This window comes from Vanessa cardui, chromosome 7, assembly GCF_905220365.1.
Source record: "Vanessa cardui chromosome 7, ilVanCard2.1, whole genome shotgun sequence".
Lineage (NCBI taxonomy): Eukaryota > Metazoa > Arthropoda > Insecta > Lepidoptera > Nymphalidae > Vanessa > Vanessa cardui.
In genome coordinates this window covers 5,374,961-5,394,758 of record NC_061129.1, presented here as the reverse complement: position 1 = coordinate 5,394,758, position 19,798 = coordinate 5,374,961, and the positions used below count along the sequence as shown (strand labels likewise).

General features: G+C 33.4%; 1 protein-coding gene across 1 annotated transcript in view; it reads right to left on the bottom strand.

Moving 5' to 3' along the window:
• LOC124531190 (fibronectin type-III domain-containing protein 3a) overlaps window positions 1–17,641 on the bottom strand; it is a 44,076-nt gene extending 26,435 nt beyond the window's left edge. The window contains exon 1 of the mRNA XM_047105678.1: window positions 17,303–17,641. The gene's annotated coding sequence lies outside the window, so the exon portion shown is untranslated. The remainder of the gene's footprint in view (window positions 1–17,302) is intronic.
• Between the last annotated feature and the right edge of the window lie 2,157 nt (window positions 17,642–19,798).

Here is a 19,798-nt window from a genome sequence, read left to right as displayed (position 1 = left end):
CCTCTTAATATTACCGTACGCATGTGCAATGTGGATGAACACGTATATGTTAGGTACACCAAACGCACCATGGATTAGTAATTTTAGAACATCAAGTGAGAAACTTATCAAGGAAAGATAACTTTGATTGACTTAAGGTTATATTTGACGATTGTTTAATACTATCTCATGTATATCAAGAGCAAAAAATATGAAATTATTTATTGCATACCTTTTATGCCTATTATACATATTTTCTAAGCAGGGTATTTAAATACTCTCGACAATAATAATCATCTTAAGTGTAAAGTAAGCTTCTTAAAAGATCAAAAAATATTTATTAAAACATTTCATAACATTTGCGTTCGATTTTATTCGTTTCCAACTTTGTTCTAAACCAATACCAAGAAATGTGCAATCGGTTTTTGTTTAGTATGAATCTAACATAATCTAAAATGACTCGTCGCTATTGGAATGTGGCTGTTGATCGCACGAAGCACACAGCGCTAGATAATTGAAACGTTCCGTAAGTAGAAAATAGGCATCACATCCGCTAAGTTTCTTTCTTTACAAAGCTAAATATGTTAGACTAACTTAAGTTGAAATTATATAAGAAGTCTTGAAAACAATGAAAAATTTATGTACAATATGGTTATAGAAAGCATTTTAGAAAGGAATAGAAGGTGCGCATGAACCGCAGGCGGCAGCAGCGACGAGGTGAGCGAACGGCGCTGCGCTGCGCCTGCGCCGACGCCGGTTACGACACCACGCGGAACTGACGGCCTTCGCTGTCAACCTTATTTACTCCCGCTTTTCGCATACCGCACGTATGCCGCTTACTTATTTTCTTGCTTAACGTCAACATAATGTACCTTTTTTTGGGAAGTTATTTTTATATATAATATTCATTCATCTTAATCGCGTAATCTTATCACCTCTTTGTTATGGTTCAGATTACACGATTCCAAACAAACGAAGAGATAACAAGATCGATATCAGTCCCAACTTTTATTGTACATATTTAGTATCATATACGGTTAAAAATTGTTCGTGAGAGAATTTTATAAAATGCACGCAATATCTCAAACGTTTCCAGTGCGTTCTCCAATAACACAGTAATAACGCGGTCCCTCAATTACCGGCGTGTATGCAGTGCCACGCGCTCAGCCGCGGCCGAGACCAGTATAGGCGGCCACAATAGGCGCCTCTATTTAGTTGTACCAGTGTATGCGATGAATACTTTAGGCGATGAACTCACAGGCCACAGTTACGGCTCGGCGAGGACGTATCGTCGTCAGCTGACACTCAGCTGTTACATCTATTAGGATGAACTCACCCGTCCCGCTACGATCTCTGGCATCGCAATTATATTGCTTAATGGTGTTAATTGCGAAACTACTTCATTCACTTACGATGAATTATGTTGTTACATGCATAACAGTTAAGATTATATTAAAAAAAGTTTAATCGTAATAATCTGTATCAAATCTTAATTGCTTTTAGATTAGATCGTAAATTCTGAGTATCGACCGTTAACAGAAGCGTTAAAAGAAATTATATTATTATGAGTACGTTTGCGTACTACCTACTATAAATCTGATATGAGCTGTCAGTTTGCTGTTGAGTAATGTTTCAGAATCCAATCTAATTGCTTGGTTAGCGAGACCAGCTGCTGTCAGACGACATAAAACATTTGAAGTCGCCGCAAATGTGAATGGAGCTGACATGTCATTTATTTCTGCTCCAAAGAAAATGAGTACCATTAATGAGTGATTCGCATACAATATCCTTTATTGTACTTTAATAAAAACTGTCGGAGTCACAGATGCAAATAATAAACCTAAAATATTCCATGGTCGCAGGTTCAAAGCCACGATCATAGTAAAATAAAATGAATAAAACAGCATATTGTTTACAATTAGCGTGTCGACAAATTCGAATAAAAACTTTATTTAGAATTCATATTTATTGTGAACTGTCACGCAATCAAAACAATTATACAAACGATTAAATAGGTATAGTAAAAATATTTATTCGAAATATTTCATCCAAATCATGCGAATTTGCTTATTGTAGGTTGGATACTGAAAGTGAAACAATTTTTCGCTTACGTTTTGCATAATTAAATATTTTCGTGAACAAGATGATAAAATATCATATAACAGTTTTTAATAAATTCTTATATAGAACATTGCCACGCCACTTTTCCTCGAGGTGTGCCAGTAATACCAAAAATAAAATAGACATTACTCAACCAGGCTCTTACAAGCACTTTTGAATCGTCGCTATATAAGATTAATTTAAAGTTACGACCGGTTCAGAATGTAGATCTACTGAGAAGTACCGGCAACAAAGTAGCATTTACTCTTTTCCGACAATTAAATTACATTGGTAATTAAATAGAATTGAATTATTATTTATCCTTCACGGAAATCAATGAATGCTAACACGCTTTTAATATTATCTTTAAAATCTTTTATCAAAATAAAACGCCGCGATAATCAAAGGTTTTTTTAAACATGACATTTAAATTTGCTCATTATATATTACACATATTAAGTTATTTATTGATAGGGCTTTGTGTAAGCCAGTCTAGATGGTACCACCCACTTATCACCTATTCTACCGTCAATCAAATTAATTATAAATTATTTAGTAGTGTGAATTACAATGGTAACTATAGGCACAACGGACATAAAATCTTAGTTCCAAAAGGTAGTGTGTCAATGACGATGTATACCATAGATAATATTTCTAATCTTATTTGCCAGTCTGCATACCAAAATTAATTAAAAAAGAAACTTACTCTTTAAGAAATACAATAAATGGCTTATCATCTTGGAACATTAAATTATCGTAATGAGAAAACATCATACATGCTTCTAACATTTTCCTCAATATTAATAAAATTATTCAATATGCACTTATACTGACTATGTTTTTATGCAATAAAGATGCAGTCTTACAACAATGTTACCGGATAATCGTACTTCAATTACAAGATTTTAATGAGGTAACGAGGAGGTTGAACACGTGGCATACATATGTCGCTGCATAACAAGTCCACATGTTTTGCTAAATAACGATATCTGAGTCCATGATTCATTACATACAACTGCAATCGCGTTAAAAACGAATAGATAAGAACGTGGTAATGTTATTCATAAAATTGATAACTATTTATACACAATTAACAAATGTCAACAAAGAAAAAGCTTTGCTATAGACTTGTGGTATGGCTTTCAGTGTTTCCTTATAAATCGTGTATTATTTTATTAAAAATATTAGCAAGAAAATACTAAAAAATGAAATAATAATTAGAATATGATATGAGATGTAAATGTTAAATCGTATTGATAGACAATAGATTACTTCAATGCTTAAGTCTTGTCACAAATGTATCTGTTTTAAAAAATATTGCTTTCAAATGTATTTCAACTATAATATAACAGCTACTTTGCCTTAACTCATTTCCTTGTGATCGGCACTCTTCAATTAATTTCTATCTCAGCTGTTAATAATATTATAACCAAGTTACCCTTTGATAAAATAGTATAACAAAATACTAGCTCATAATCCAGCCGCGGCAGCTTGTGTTTTCAACGTTATTCTCTGTTTATTTAATATACCTTTATATAGACAACGTGATTGTATACACGACATTGTATATTATAATGTATATAACTAAAATTTTAAAGTGGGCGTCAACCGATCTTTAATAATATATGGCCATTGTATCCACAGGAACACACGTAGCCAGGACACAAGAAAGGCCGCTGTTCCAGGAACAATGAAAACTTTTTTTAAAAACCGTCTCTACATTACCATACAACGTGATGGCTCCAATACGCGCCACTTATCTGCATACGTACCTGCAAATTAGAAACAATACGTGAATCACAAGATAAACTCGGATGTTCCTCTTTAAAAAAACATTACCTTATCAACCAATAAACTGTTATGTATGTTTATATCTCAGATAAGGTTAATTTATGTTTGCGTCAAGAGAAAAGGCTATTAAAATTTTAGAAACATGCTGTTTTTGTTTGTGCTTTGGTAAATATTACACAAGAACGTAAAAAAGCGCTATGCTTTGCAACAGTTGCCTCGAAATATATTAAACAATAGACTCTTACATTTGTGTATGTAACCATCACGTTTGTAATACAAATTAAGAATCGTTAATAGTTTTTAATTTACGTCATAATAGTTCGCGTTAGAGTAACAGATGTTGTTGCAGGTAATTATATATTCGGCTACATTTCTGGTTAACGACGTGGTGAAAGTCGACGTGATTTATCTTAGTTCCCAGTGTAATCGTGACGTAACTGCAATCATTTCGAATGACTAACGATGAACCGAGCTTTGAGTCTCTGACATGAAGTAATTCACGGAGTACGAACTGGCTGTTCTTTAATAAAGGCGACGCCATTGTATTGTTTGCATTCATGTAACAGTCATTCTCAGAATTGTTATGCCTACACAGATTAAGAGCAGCTATCAAACAGGCTGTCATCAAATGAATTGCCACTGTTTTACATCTATAACAGAGTACATTGGAACTATTCCTTTAATTTATCTCTTTGTTACTATGGGACGTTTCTCGACTCACTTTCAATCAGTTTTTAACTATCAATATATTTTTTATTGATGAAAATACTAAGACCTATGTTTAAGAAAGATAAATACTTTAATCGTATTTGAGATTTTTAGATACTAAAGTAATATCAATGTTGTAGTGAAAATTAAAAATTGATACTCGAAAAATTGTCCGGAATTTTAGTAATTCTTTAAGGTACACATTTTAATACATATTAAAAAAACCGCAACATTTTCTTTATTGTCCAACATCATTTAAAGCATTACTAGTACACGATGTTAAATATATGAAACTCGGTTTTCTAACTGAAATTATGCCCCACAATTAAATCAATCGTAGATTTATATTGTAAGCTGAGTTCAATTAACCGTTCAAATTACATTCAGTTCGCGGGTGCAACATATTTGTCATTTAAACATTACCTATTGTGTGATTTATCATATATTGCATGTATGAGTTTTATATTTAATATGCTTTCGTGGTATTATTTCGCTCTTTAATACAGAAATTATGAATATAATGATTTTATGAAGCCAGAAATTTCAGAAATCCTACTAAAAGAACAGTTTCGGCTTTGTTACCTTTTTGACACAACATTTTTGAGCAACTAGCCCCAGTCTCATCTGGAGGGCGCGATATTTTAATAACTGTCATCGAAACAGAAAGTTAGGCTCCATAGATCGAAACCTCTTCCGCTTCTTTGCAAGAAGACATGTTGTGTTTGTATTGGAAATGATTGTGTTCAAACCAAATTTGCATGATTATTCAAGACTCGTATGATGAAATTTATGTAACAATCAGAAACCGGCCCTGATATTGTTGTTATCTGATCAACTAATATTTGTGCGGTTCAGAATAAAAGGCACACAATCATATAAAGATGCTGCTATCGAAGAAAATGAAGATATAACATTTATTCTATTTCAGAAATCAAAAAACAAATTAAAGATAGATACTTACGATACGATCTCTATCATGAACACATAATAGACTTAGATTAAGTTAATTATACTAAATTTAGAAAAAATAACAAAATGACAGACTTATGTATCTTTCAATATTATTTGTTCTTTGGTATTGTCCATAGGATGTTTATTTACATAAGCTTAAGTAAAACGTGTTGCATTCACGATTCCTCTAAAATTAAGATAATTGTTTTTTCTATACCTATTGTGAATAATAATATAACAATAGCACAGGCATTATCGCCAACATACAATGTTATTAATAAATTGTTTTGGAAATGTATTATAATAAAAGTGTAACAATTAAGACGTAACTTTTCGTTGTTATTTGGAAAGTATTCTAGAAAGTTGGCGTTGGCGTCACTCGCGTTAATGGCATCGCCTTATTCTAGGATTATTTAGATCTAAATTCGATATGGTCCAAATTTTATAGTAACTATTTATTGCTCAAAATCAACATAAATGCGCAAGCTTTATACATATTTGTAAATCCTAAAAGACCAACTATTTGGTGAAACTGTTTTATGAATATGCATTATCTAATAGTTACGTTAACTTCTAAAACTTTCACACATATATTTTTTTAAATATATCACAAACACACATTGTTTCAATTAAATTTGGCATTGAAATAAAACTAGTTTTAACGGATTTATTTCAATGTGTAAAAATCTAAGATTTGGCATTTTTGGTGATTGGCTGTACAAGTATTCTATGGGACACATATTTATTGTTTTAAAAAAAACATAGATGAACGGAAAATTCCTGTCAGACTTATTCATTGTAACAACTGACCGGTAGAATGTGGCGATTATCATAAATATACTTCTTTACATTATTATTAATAGTATAATATCTGCCTGCACCAAGCATTCATAAATATTTATATAAATTACTTTTGTTACGGTCATATTTATTAACATTATCAATGAACACACGGCAAACAAAACAAGAACTGTTAAAGGGTAATTGCATTGTGTTTGGGATTAATACACTTAACTGATGAGCTTATCTTTCGATTAAAAGGCAAGCAACTTTTTTAAATGATATCTAATGATCGTTTAGATATGAAGGACGTAATTGCACCACTGGCTCTTGTACATATTTGAGGTGAGAGAGCGGGACATAAATGACATTAGGGGTGGGTGTCTGGGAGATAGATTAGTTATAGGTTGTTAGCGTCAGTGGGCGCCGCCATTGCTACATGCAGCTCTCCTCCGGGCCCGGGCGCGGCCGGAATGGAGACGCGCGGGGCGGGGGCCTCCCACAACCTCTTATCGATCGCCACCCCTACAGTTGCACCACTTGTTACATCGCCCACTATTATAACAATCCCCTATAAATCCAGGATCAACTTTTTATCAGATATAAAAATAATTATATTAATTTCCAATAAAGGTGTTTCAAATTATAAGTTAACTTTCAAAAATAACATAAACCGTTCGATAGACATATACACAGTAATAGGTGAATTTATCGTAAAATAATCAAAACTATGTTCGATCAGATTGGTACCTCATGGAACAGTGCCAACTTCAGATATTTGACGATCGCCGGTTGTGATAAGGGAAGTGGGTAGCGCAATCAAGCCTCGGACGGCTTATCATGAGCTGATAACGACCGGTTTGACTCTCGCGTGTGCCGCCATTTATATTCTCCCAAAACATTTGCAAATTTATTGCTTGAAATTCCTTCGTGATTATTATTCGACAGCGCCCTGGGGTTTACATATTTGTAACATGAGTAATTACATCAATTTTTATTCAGCGTATTTCCAACGTGTGCTTTATGTCAACAGAAAAAAAATACGCATCTTGTGATTTCATGAACTAAAGGAAAATATACAAAAAGTGTTTCCCTTTCCATAAATTTATTTAATGGATTGACATCGCCGCCAGATGACGATACGATATATACAATCGAACAGGTGAGCTAGATATTAGGTAATCCATTGCTTGAGTACGTGGGTGTACCAACTAGAACAGGTGTAATGACCTGCTAGTAGGTGATCCACTTCTGAGTACTGAGCTGGTGTAACATCGGAAGTATATTTCGGTTAACATCATTTAAAAACTTCAAATTCTAATAACATATATAATTATATTGCAATTAATAATAAAACATCCCATGATGGGTACCTACCCATTTTATACTATTCATATTTAAAGTATGCGTGCATTCACATAATGTATATAAATTATGTAAAAAATAACTTATGCTACTAAAAATATCAGGCATCATGTCAGATTTGGTAACAGCAGAGAATCATAAATGCAAATTTTATAGATATCTTCAAGTTAGTGCTTTTCGAAATATGAGAGTATGTAGGTACTGGCATAAGTAAAAGTTTGAAAGATTCGAAACATCGATATGAGAATTACTAGAAACCCCATAATCACTGGTTCAATGCATTGATAAGTCATACAACCAACCTATACACCTAATTAGTTGTTCATAAATTTTGCACAAACCTTTTGCAACGAGAGCAAAATCACTTGCAATAGGTCTACCTATTTTCTTATACTTACGGCTTAAGGATTAAAATATATGTACTTTTATAACAAGTATTACTTGCGGAGAAATAAATTATGATTATATTGACTCCGACTATGTATAGAATGGATGTTCATGGATCATTGGATGTTCGAAACCTCCTGGACAGAAATCCGAGAGATGATTAAATAAAATGTACCTATATAAGTTAGTTAAAGTCTACACAATTTGACTTGGTAAATGAAGTGTTGTTGGAGAAAGTGTCGTGTGGTGAGGGCATAGACGCGATGACGGCGGAGAGATCGCAAACATGCATTTAGACATTTATGAGATGGCAGTTATTAGCGTAACTGCGATGTGGTTACGACAAATGACAGTCAATAAATATTAGTTTGCAAAATGCAGCAATACAAGAATAATGTCTGATGCTTCAATTGGTATCATTATCGTTATATACCGCGTTCGTAGATAGTACATACCTACGCTTTCGTAAATTGCGAAATGTTTATGTTTATTGCACATGCCAACTTATTTGGGCAGTTAAAACGGTCATATCGTGTAATTGTGCAAGATTTATTGAATCTTACTGCGTGTAAGCAGATTGAAACGAAGGCCAGCCAGTATCTATGCACCGCGCCGCAATAAAAATGATTAATATAACACGCATCTCATAGTTTCACTGTAGCAAATGTGTATTGACAATATAACACAACAACAATACGTGGCATATCATCTGTACCTCAATTATACTACACATAAGTACGTGCCTCAGACATCTTAACTAGTTACCAGCTCGACAAGGAAAATCCACATCCTGTTCATAGCCACGACTGCATAACTTCTTCAAGGAAACCGAATCGTTGTAAATAAGTCATTTTTATTCACAAACAATAGTTTTATTAACAATTGAGTAATTATCAAGCTTATCGAAAATTATTTAGCCGTTGGTTGATATTGTTATATTTTAGGTTCTGTACGCGCACAGGTAGGTTCCACTGCTGTAACTGATTCTACCACATAATAGCATAAACTACTTCACATAGTGACCTCTTACATATATTGAATTAAGAATAATAACCTTATTAAATATCCGATGGTTGGTTATATAAGTAATACTACTGATAGATATTTAGCTATTTATATTTTACGTTACGACCTACTTCCGTGGATTTCCTGAGAATATTGAATTTTCAATATTTAGATGACATTTTTATTACTTAACTATAACGGTTGCCTTACGTAATATTTATATGTCTATTATTTTGTTACTATTTATATAACAATTTTTAAGTAGAAATATTTACTTTGCGATATTATTCTATTGGCTATTTTGTAGGTATATCTATGAATAATGACATGCAAATCAAAATGTGTTTTATATGTACTAATAATAATTTTAACTTCATTAAAAATGTAATTTCTTTAGTAGATCGAAGTAATGCGTTTTATATCTGCGTCGCGTCGGTAATGCGAGGTGCGCTTGCGCGGTCAACGTTCGCTTGCCGCCCGCTGGGCCCCACGCATCCACTAGCGCGAAAATAATGCAGCCACCTTAGTCGTTACGCTTGTTTTGACATTTTTTTTTTTACTTTACTTACTACGTTTTGAAGATAAACTACGTTTTATATCTTTAGAATAGAAACGATACGTAGAAAAGTTCCAAAGTCGCAAGTATATCGCAAGTATATGCTCAATAACGTCGAGAAAATATTGTGTTAATGAATGTGATAAGTTTACATAAACAAAGCAAAATTGAAGTTGAATAAAACTGAAAGTAAAGTAACAGGTTCAGAATTATATTTTATAAGCTAGTAAATATTCATGAGATCTTTATTTATAAAAAACTACTTTCGTCTATTCATAGCTTGAAGTCTTAGGTTAATCTCAAGGCAAAACATTCAAAGACTGGTGTAATGTACTGGTTGTAAGTAAAATGAATTTATCATTTGTACAACAAATATTATTTTATTGAAAAGCGTTTTAATAATATTGCTTTTGGGAAGTAACTAAAAAAAACATTGGTGATGTTTTTGTTAAATTTCTTTACAGAATTTTGATTCCTCGGTAAAATTTACTTTCATTTGAAATTTTGATATTGTTATATTTTAGGTATATGTGTACTCTATATACACGTTTGATAATGTTATTTTTATCAAATTCATTAAATTTGTTGATGATTAGATAAATTACATTATCGAAACTGAAATGCAATAAAACTTTCGTTATTTTTATCATCAGAGCTGAAATTGAAGCCGTGAATCATTGACGGGCACAGCCGCGGTGGTGTTCTTTCATTAAAAACTGCTAATTCTAAATTTAATTTACGAAAATTACGTGTAATCTTGGCTGAAACGAGTTGCGACGGCGGCAGATCGGCGAGGGGCGAGCGGGGTGTGCGTTCAACGAACGTCCGCGAGCCGGCACGGGCCCAAGGTCGCCACTCGGCGCACATCTCTCTCGCTCCACGCTCTCTGCTAGCGTACGCTACCACCGCCGCTACCGCTGCACGCTACGCCTACCGACCATTTGATATACCGACGATTTCATATGTTCATTAGCCGTCTCTTATAAATTATCTACATTGTTATCATAAAATAATGATGTAATCGCGTTGCTACATGACAAAAACAATAACAAAACATTTCAAGGTCAACGAAGATAGCAATACATTAACTTTTGAAATATCAATTGTGAAAATAAATTTACATAAAATGATTGTTGCTAAAAGCGCTGAATGTCACAGAGTTAGAATTTCGTGCCGGATGTTTATACAATATGCAACTCATGCATAGTGTCGAAACTCTAAAAGTGAACGCTGTATGATGCAATCTTTTATTAGTAAAATACCATCGAAGGAATAAGGCAAATAGTGTACGTGTAGCAGAGTATATTCAATTCAAATCATAATTGCTTTCGTGTGAGCATTCTCTATCTCAGAGTTAAACAGAGATAAAAAAAATTATAAAACGCAACCCGCACCCGACTAAACATATTATGTATAAACGACATGCTAATGTGAACTTGAAATTACAAGATACAGAAAAGTAGGCTTCACTTTACAAATAAAAATTATAAGAATCGCAGTAACAAAAAACTAAAAAAAATTTTAAATTAATTTGTAGTGTATGATGCAAATGAAATCTTTTGAAAGTGACAATTTTTTTTTAACTTCTCTTAAATATGTATTTTAAAATATGTCCGACGGAATGAAGAGCTGCTAAGAAGTGTATATTCATGAAGCAACTAAGACATAAGAGGTCAGTCCACGTCAAATCACCCCTTACCGTGATTTTTCCTTCGTCTAACCTAGCGACACGACAGTGGAGAAATTCCTCAAGTATTCGGTTCAACGGCCGCGCCGCGAGTAACAGAATGCACTTGTGTGAGAGCCGTACGCACACACGCACATCCGTGCTTCTGCAAACACGACGAACCCGTTACACTCTTAGGGTCTACTTTGCTTACTACCACCGAACATGAATACTTTTACTAACCGCCAATTAATAAACATCACATTCGTAAATTGATTAAACAGCACAAACCGATTGTTTGCTTTGCATACAATGAATGTACCGCTATCATTTATACCATCCATATTTCATATGATCCATATAAGTTAACCAATAATCTTGTCATGTGTGTTTTTATCAGTTTATGTATATATTTACGAGCAACCTACTTAAAAGTCGAGCGTCGGAGCGGCGCTGCCTGTAGGTACGCAATATAAAGAAAATTACACCGCGCTGCAGACGGTGAGAGGGGACCAACCGCGGAATGCGATTATAACATTAAATTTCATCATCTAAAATGATGAGCATATCTTTATTGAATTTATAGAAATGTATACAATAGCTATAGCTAAATTAAAATTAACTTATATGCAATTTATAGTTTGCGCATATGTACTAAATTAAAAAAAACTTATTGCATCAAAATTAAGAGGAAAATAGTATAGACCACTATTTATTTCTCTTTTTGCATATGCATGCCAATTAAAGCATATGTCTCTTAACACGATCATTATAAATCGAAATTAGGTACTAACAAACCACGATTATTTGTGCGATAAGGAAAAGGGTGGGCCACCGTGAAAGTAAAATAATTAAAATAACAATAATTTATATTACTACTATGAAGATTGTTTCATAGTATGTTTAATAAATACAATAAAAAAGTAATTGCATATAGTATGAAGTTCCCTAATGATATGTAATTAAAATAAAGAACTTTCGTTTTCAAAATATAATACCGATTGGATTTCTTTAATTTATATTATTTGATTTCTTGCCAGATCAACTGTGAAATTACTATTTCATCTAGGTGGGCAACATTTATTGATTTTATGACGTGATTAATGATCGATAATATCGGTCCCTACGCGGACTCGATTTTATTGTATTATAACTTATAAGTAATCGATTTTTAAAATCAATACTTCCGACAACGACATAATTATAACAAGCAATGCAACTTTTTTAAATTGTACGTGTGTCAAAAGTAACACTTCAATTAATCATTTATAAAACCGCGTGAGTTTAAATTCTGAAAAACAGGGTATTAAGAATTAATGAAAGTTAACAAAATATCATTAGTAATTTTTAGATTTATTTAAAATTTATTTCAAATTTTTAAGTCATTTTTGACTTGGAACGAATATCACTTGATGTTTAAGTTACGTTCAACAAACAAACAAAAATGACTACCTCCAATTTCTATGGCTCGTCAACAGCAGATATACATGTAAACATTTTGTGGATTTAATATATTGTATATATACTTCATTAGTGTACTTGTTTATAATTATATTTTGAATATACAAATAATGTTTATGGTTTTCACCGTCCTACACAAATGTTGCCTACATTTGTGTAGAACTGTGAGAACCAGCAAATTTTCAGTGCAACAAGACATTTTCACTGGTAGTTTTTTTTAATCTATTCACTGAGAAGATTTTCTGTACCTATTTTGTAGCTGTTATTCATGATTGAAGATACAGCTTTGTTATAATTATTTACATATGTACATATATATTTCAAGCTCTCACGCCTACATTCATAATAATAAATACTCTTTACACAAATGTTATTTCACAAAGTTATAAGTATAATACCATCATTTTATGATGTCATTTTACACTTAAAACATTTCGTTTGTTTTAGCAGAGCACCGCCAGAGTTGTTGTTGAATATTAATAGTAAATAACAATTGAATAACATTTATACATAAGCTTACACTATATAACAGAACTTCAACCCAACGTCAATACTTTATAACCACAAGAAATAATTTAGCAGGTAAGTTTTGTACCGAAAGCTGTTAAAAAAAGTTGTACCATATAAAAAGGTATATAGGTAGGTTTTGCTTAATTTTATTTTCACAAACAGTTATATTACAAACATATATCTCTATTGTTATTTTGCTATGTGAATAATTCAGTGAAGTCATTTGTTCAATCATTAGGATAGACTTTTGAAAAGGACACTCCGAATTGGGTCGGTAAAGTGGATCTTGTTAGCAAATCATTCTTTTTCGACATATCCCAAGATAAATTTTCAGATTACGCTATTTGTTGGAATATGTGAATCTATTTTTAGTCATGAACTTAATGTAGAGTTTCCTTCACGAAACGTGTATGGAAGTATTTATTATTTCTAGATTTATTTCGGAGTGGAAATGGGTATCAAGTAAAATAATCTAAGGATTTTTGAATACCCTAACAGCCCTACGATAGAGTTGGAGCAGGTATTAGTACAGCGCGTATACTAAATAAACATAATAAATTTCTTGTAAACAATTTTCGACCGAGCGCTCTATCCTTTTGTATTGTAATCTGACCGAAAAGCATCACACTTGTTAATTTCTAAAACTTAGGCAATGATACATTTTGATATTTACAAGCATATAAATAAATAATTAGTTGACTTCTTTTTTTATTTATAAACAAGAATACGACTATCAAATCGAATATGTCAAGGTAAGCTACTTACAAAGGTTTCAACGCAGGCTATTATTCTAGCAGCAATAGGAAACATGCTGTAAACAACGTTTAATGTATTGTATATAGTACGGGGCAGAAAAAATAAATAAAATAGGCATAATATTATTTTTTACTATCTCCTTCTTATATTAAAAATCCTATTTGAATGCCGTTTCTCCCGAAAAATTATATTTATAAATAAAAATATGAGATTAACTTTAAATAATTTAATGTAACATTTACGTATTTTCAACAACGTTCTTCATTAAAAAAAAAGTATTTTTTAAGAGCAGATATTTTTGTTTAAGACATCGGCACATTTTGCAACTGCAGTTTATCCTGCACAATTTGTCTGAATACTACTTAGACGCAACGAATTTTCCGTATATCGGTATTATGCTGAGCACTTTTTTACACTATTCGATTGCCTTTATCCAATTAAAAAAGAACTTGTGTTATTTAAATACCGTTAACGTACCAAATTCGTTATCTACATCCCGTAATTAAGCAATGCAAATAATTTGCCACACATCAATAAATATATGTAATAGTAGCAAAATATAAAGTGTAAACCTTTTTTTACTAGTAATATATACCAAAAAATTAACAGACTAACAAAGTATAAGATTTTGCGACTCTAAATAGTTCTAGCAATTTAGAACTATAAAAAAACACATCTAAATATATATATTATTACATTCTGTTATATTGTATGTTATAAGAACAGAACCCTTGTACGGATTTAAATACCTCGCGAGTCTAATTTCATCATTGAGCTTTCGCTATTTTTGATTAATTTTCCAACCAACCATTAATCATTTACAGTTCTAGCTGTCTGTTATGATTGGTATGTTTTTGTACACAACTAATATTTGAGACAATCATTTTTAAATATTATTATAAGTAAAATTTATTAGGGCGCGATCAAAATGAAAATTTCAAGGTCAATTACTATTATAGTTTTCAAAGCAAAGATCAGTTTCTCTGCCACGTGTTAGATACACAGACTTGCATGCGCGGATGGTTTCAGCTACGCGATCTAATTCTTGCCTAATATAAAATATTAAGATGTAACAATAACAACAATAGTTCCGAGAATTAACAAAAGAGCTCATTTGAGCTATCTGAAACGAGATTAAAGGTCGTCGAGATTGTGTAAATTTGACCCGACACCCGGACTCTACGCGATAAAATATTTAAACAACTACACAGTAACAAGCTACGAATAATATAGCTCTCATTACAATTGTTTGTTTTTTAATTGTAATCTATAACATAATGTTAAAAAAGTTAAACTTATCGTTGGTTTTTTTTTAAATGAAGTCATTTTTAACAATAAACATAATAGTAAATGTTAATATTTTATTCATTCAACTTATACCTCCTTTGACAAATGTTTTTTATTTTTTTATTTTGAATCTCTTCGTTATAACACAATTTTTATCATATGTGATCTTAAACGGAGAGTTTGAGCATTTTGACAAATGTTATCAAATTTAAATACCTTTATTCAACACTATTTAAATATTACTACTTTGATTGTGGTGTAGAGTTCGCAATTCGCAAGCTGCGGATTTGAATATCGTTTCTAAATAAAGTATTGCTTACTACTTAATCGAAATTATATTATTATCCAGTATCTATCCTATCTACTAAGTAATTATTTTACAATAATTTTAAATAAAAAGTATTAAATACAATTAGAACCTATGATTTCTCCACCTGTTTGATTATTTCGGGTTCGATAATTTTGTAAAATGGAATATTTTAAAATTATTAATTACTAAAATATAACCTTTTTCATATAAAATTACAAAAAAAATCTGATACAATAGGTAATAGTAGGGCACTAAGCGGAAGACGCAAGAGTTTCGAAATATAGCACGCATTATCTATCAAACACAATTCTCGTGCTTTGTTACAAGATACCATCATGAAATAACAACTACCGCTACCTACGGGAAAAATGGATAAAAGATAAAGATGTTTCATAAATATTTAAAAATCAGACAAATTGTTTGATTTTTTACAACAAGACTTCTAACTTTCACAACAAGTAATTATTTCAATAGCTTCTACAACGTACGTACGTACGTATACAAATTTATGTAGAATAGAACTCCGTAGCTTTTTCTTACATTTTAAAATAATTACTTAAGATTTAAGATAAAAAAATCTCCTGACTTTTGTTTCAATAATGAAAAATCAATTTAATTAAATATATTAAAACATATAAATATAAAAATGCAATTTTATTACACCTGAAATAGCATAAGGTAACATCATTTGACAGATGTTATCATAGAGTCATTAAAAAAGTCTTAAACCTGGCATATCAGGCCCGACATACAGTATTCAAAGGATAGGCCTGCATCTTAGAACCAGAAAAGTGCTACAATAAATGTATGTAAACTAAAAATAAATGCCGTAGCGTTATAGATACTAACATTTGCATTGCATTTTAAACTACATGTACATATAGAAATTGTAAATAAAAGTACATCAATAATTGTATTGCATTTAATTCTTTAGAAGTTAGTCAAATTAGGTATGAAAATAAGCAGAAATAAAATTTTATGTCAATATGGATTGATAAAAAGTTACAAATTTTTAAGCCCATAAAATGGAATTTTAGCGAAATTATTATAGCGTAGGTGGCATGAGACAGGAGACTCGTGCCGCCATGTCGATCAACGCCCACAATTATCTATCAGATATAAACATTCTCCAGCGGAGAATACATTCCAATTGGAACACAATGTTGCAAATATGCAATGATCCGGACAGAAGCGGCGGCGAACTTAAAGTCACACTGACATTGCGTATATTCCGGCATCCCATATGGAATGCGGTCGCTTGACCGGCAGCGCACCTCCCCGCGCCGACGCCCGCTCTCCTCCAGGCTCCATGTTTTCTTACCATTCGTTTCCGTATACCATATGGAATATTGGCATAGAGCTAATTCTTACAAGATTCCAAATTGTCAAAATAGGTCTTAAATAAAACATAAAGGTATATGTTTTAGGATAACCATGTCGTTCCTCTATGACGTCATAACTATTAATATTAAAGTGGTTTTGTAATTACGCGCACCTGTAGATGATAATTGTAAACAAAAACTGCAAGAATTGTGTCAATATAATAGTAAATTTGTGAAAACTAAGTATCAATGTCCATTTCTAGAACATGACGTTCCAGAGCGCGACGAGACGGCCGCCACGTCGGAACGACACGATGGTCCAGTCCATTTAAACGGTCAACATTCGCCAAAACAAGAATTTCACTCACCTTCAACAAAAAGCTGTCGATGGGTATTATAAATATCCACTGACTCGGACGCACAGATAATCCGGTTATCGTCCGTACGGCACAAATATACACCACACCAAAACGACAACATAAATAAAGGCGGGAGGAACCACCGGTTAGGTCGCGATACGGGTAACGCCGGCGAACTCTTCGTAATGATTGAATTGCAACTGGGAAAATGCACGGGGCGGGGTTGTCGAATGTAATAAACGGTCGGGTTCCAGAGGTCGGTCACTGGCGGTGGGAGTGCGAGAGCGGAGCCGCGATTCACAAACACCCTGGGCGAAGCCACGGAGAATACTGAGTGGCGAGCGACGGACACGCTCCCTCGTCCCTCCGATACGCGCGGGACGAGGGGGGGCCGCGACGACGTGGCGACCTCCGCGCCGCCGCACGCCGCCCGGGCAGCCGCTCCGCACCGGAGCTGCCGCCGCGCTCCGCTCTCGCTCATCTTTGTCAGCTATGCCGCTTAGCAACGCGACGCCGCCGTTGAAACCGCCGTCGTCAACCCTAAGCACGCCTATATCGGCAGCATCCAATTTTTGTGATACAGCATTGATGACCCTATAAGAAACCTATTAGCATCAAAGATTGTAAATGGGTATAGGTAGGTAAAAGTAACGAATATGCCTAATAAATAAAGAATATTAAATAATATGTGAAACTGTTTTTACTTTAATTTTGAATGTATATAATTGTAAGTACTATCAACAGGGTCAAATTAACCATGCCGTTGCAGGCCATGCGTGTCCATCCAATTGATTTCATCTACATATTTAAATAGGTCCATGGAATACATGCATACCGCTGTATTGTAGTATAAAACAAATCTTAGAAAGTTAGCAATGGTAATAGGGCCCCGAGATATGCATTGTCTAGAGGCCGCAGCTTGGTTTATCTGGCCATGTCCTATGGTTAATACGACTCTGACTATCAAATCATTAGGTTACTGAAACTTCTAACACGAAACAAAATTGCTTTTATTTTATTGACATTATTGTTTTCTGACGTTAATTATCAAAATACGGCTATACTTAATTTAGGTCATCTATTGATTACTCATAAGACATTTACTCAACTCAAATAACTTTATTCAATGTAGAAGCATTACACTAAATTGACGGTTCAATTAAACACTACCACATGTTCCGAAAAAGAAACACCCTGACCTGAGAAGTACCGGCGAAAGATACACACTGCTGTAAAAGTTTCGATTATGGTCGTTTAAATCCGGTAGATCCGAACAAACTAAAATATACTAATTACTTAGCGCTTTATTCAAAAAGATAACTGGTCAGATTCGAGGAAGTATAATTATTTTATAAAGTGCATTTGTTTCAAGCCAGTTGAATGTAATCTGTTCCTACATTATCCTACAATTATTGCACTTTCTTTCCCATTGTTAGCGTGATGAAATCAGTTTTACTATCTAACGATAGAGCGAGATTGGCAGGCGGGTACTACTAGTTAGCCGCATTTGATGCTGCCCCTGTACTTTCACTCGGTACCTGCTACCCGAACATGCAACAACTAACAACCAGTTATTGATACGTACCCATATATATAAAATATGTTTACTCGTACGTACTAGGAGCAATTGATCTGAGCATCTAATAAGTCGTTATACGCAAGCTGTCATTAATTTTTTTTCTAATATGACATTAGGATTAGAATTAATGGAAACAGTAATATAATAAAATATAACACATATAATATAACTCAGTATATTATGTAATATATGCTCGTGTTTTGTCAAAAGTTCGTGTTCGATATTAGTGCGAACCGAGCAATCATTATTTGCACATTCGCGTGCATTTTTCATTCGACCAATAAAATTGGAGAATGGACGGCTTACACGTTCTAGTGACATCTGCAATTCATTGGGAAATTAATAGTATTGACACAATAAATTTAGAAGACATGATATTGATTACGTACAATATATATGATATATTTTGTAAAATCCAAATAAGCAGAAGTCTACAGTTAAGGTGCTAGGGGTTGCCTTATGATGCCTGCTCCGCTTGCGCCGAACAGTGGCGAGCGCAAAATTGCCCCAATCCCAGAATTGGGACCGCAGCCTGGGCTTTCCTGCTCAGGTGGTGTACGTCCTGCGCAAGGATGCCTAGACAGGGATTCTCCACCGAAATCGCTGATGGTACCCACCTGCGGTAATGTAACCAAATTCTGCACAACTATTATATTTTGGTGGGGGAGGTGGATCGGGCCTCACATATCGAACGAATCTCGGTAGCTATTTGAATAACTACCACTTTACGCCGATTTTATGTGAGAGAGTGCTACTTCCCTGGGCGTGCCGACCCATTCCGCTGCAACCCGAAGGTATGCAGCATGACACTACCACTAACAAAGTTTTGTTAATGGCAGTGTCGGATATTAGCGTGCAAGGATATGTTATCTATTTTTTCTGCATCCCTAGTACTTGTCTGTTACTGTGACATAATTATTACAAAT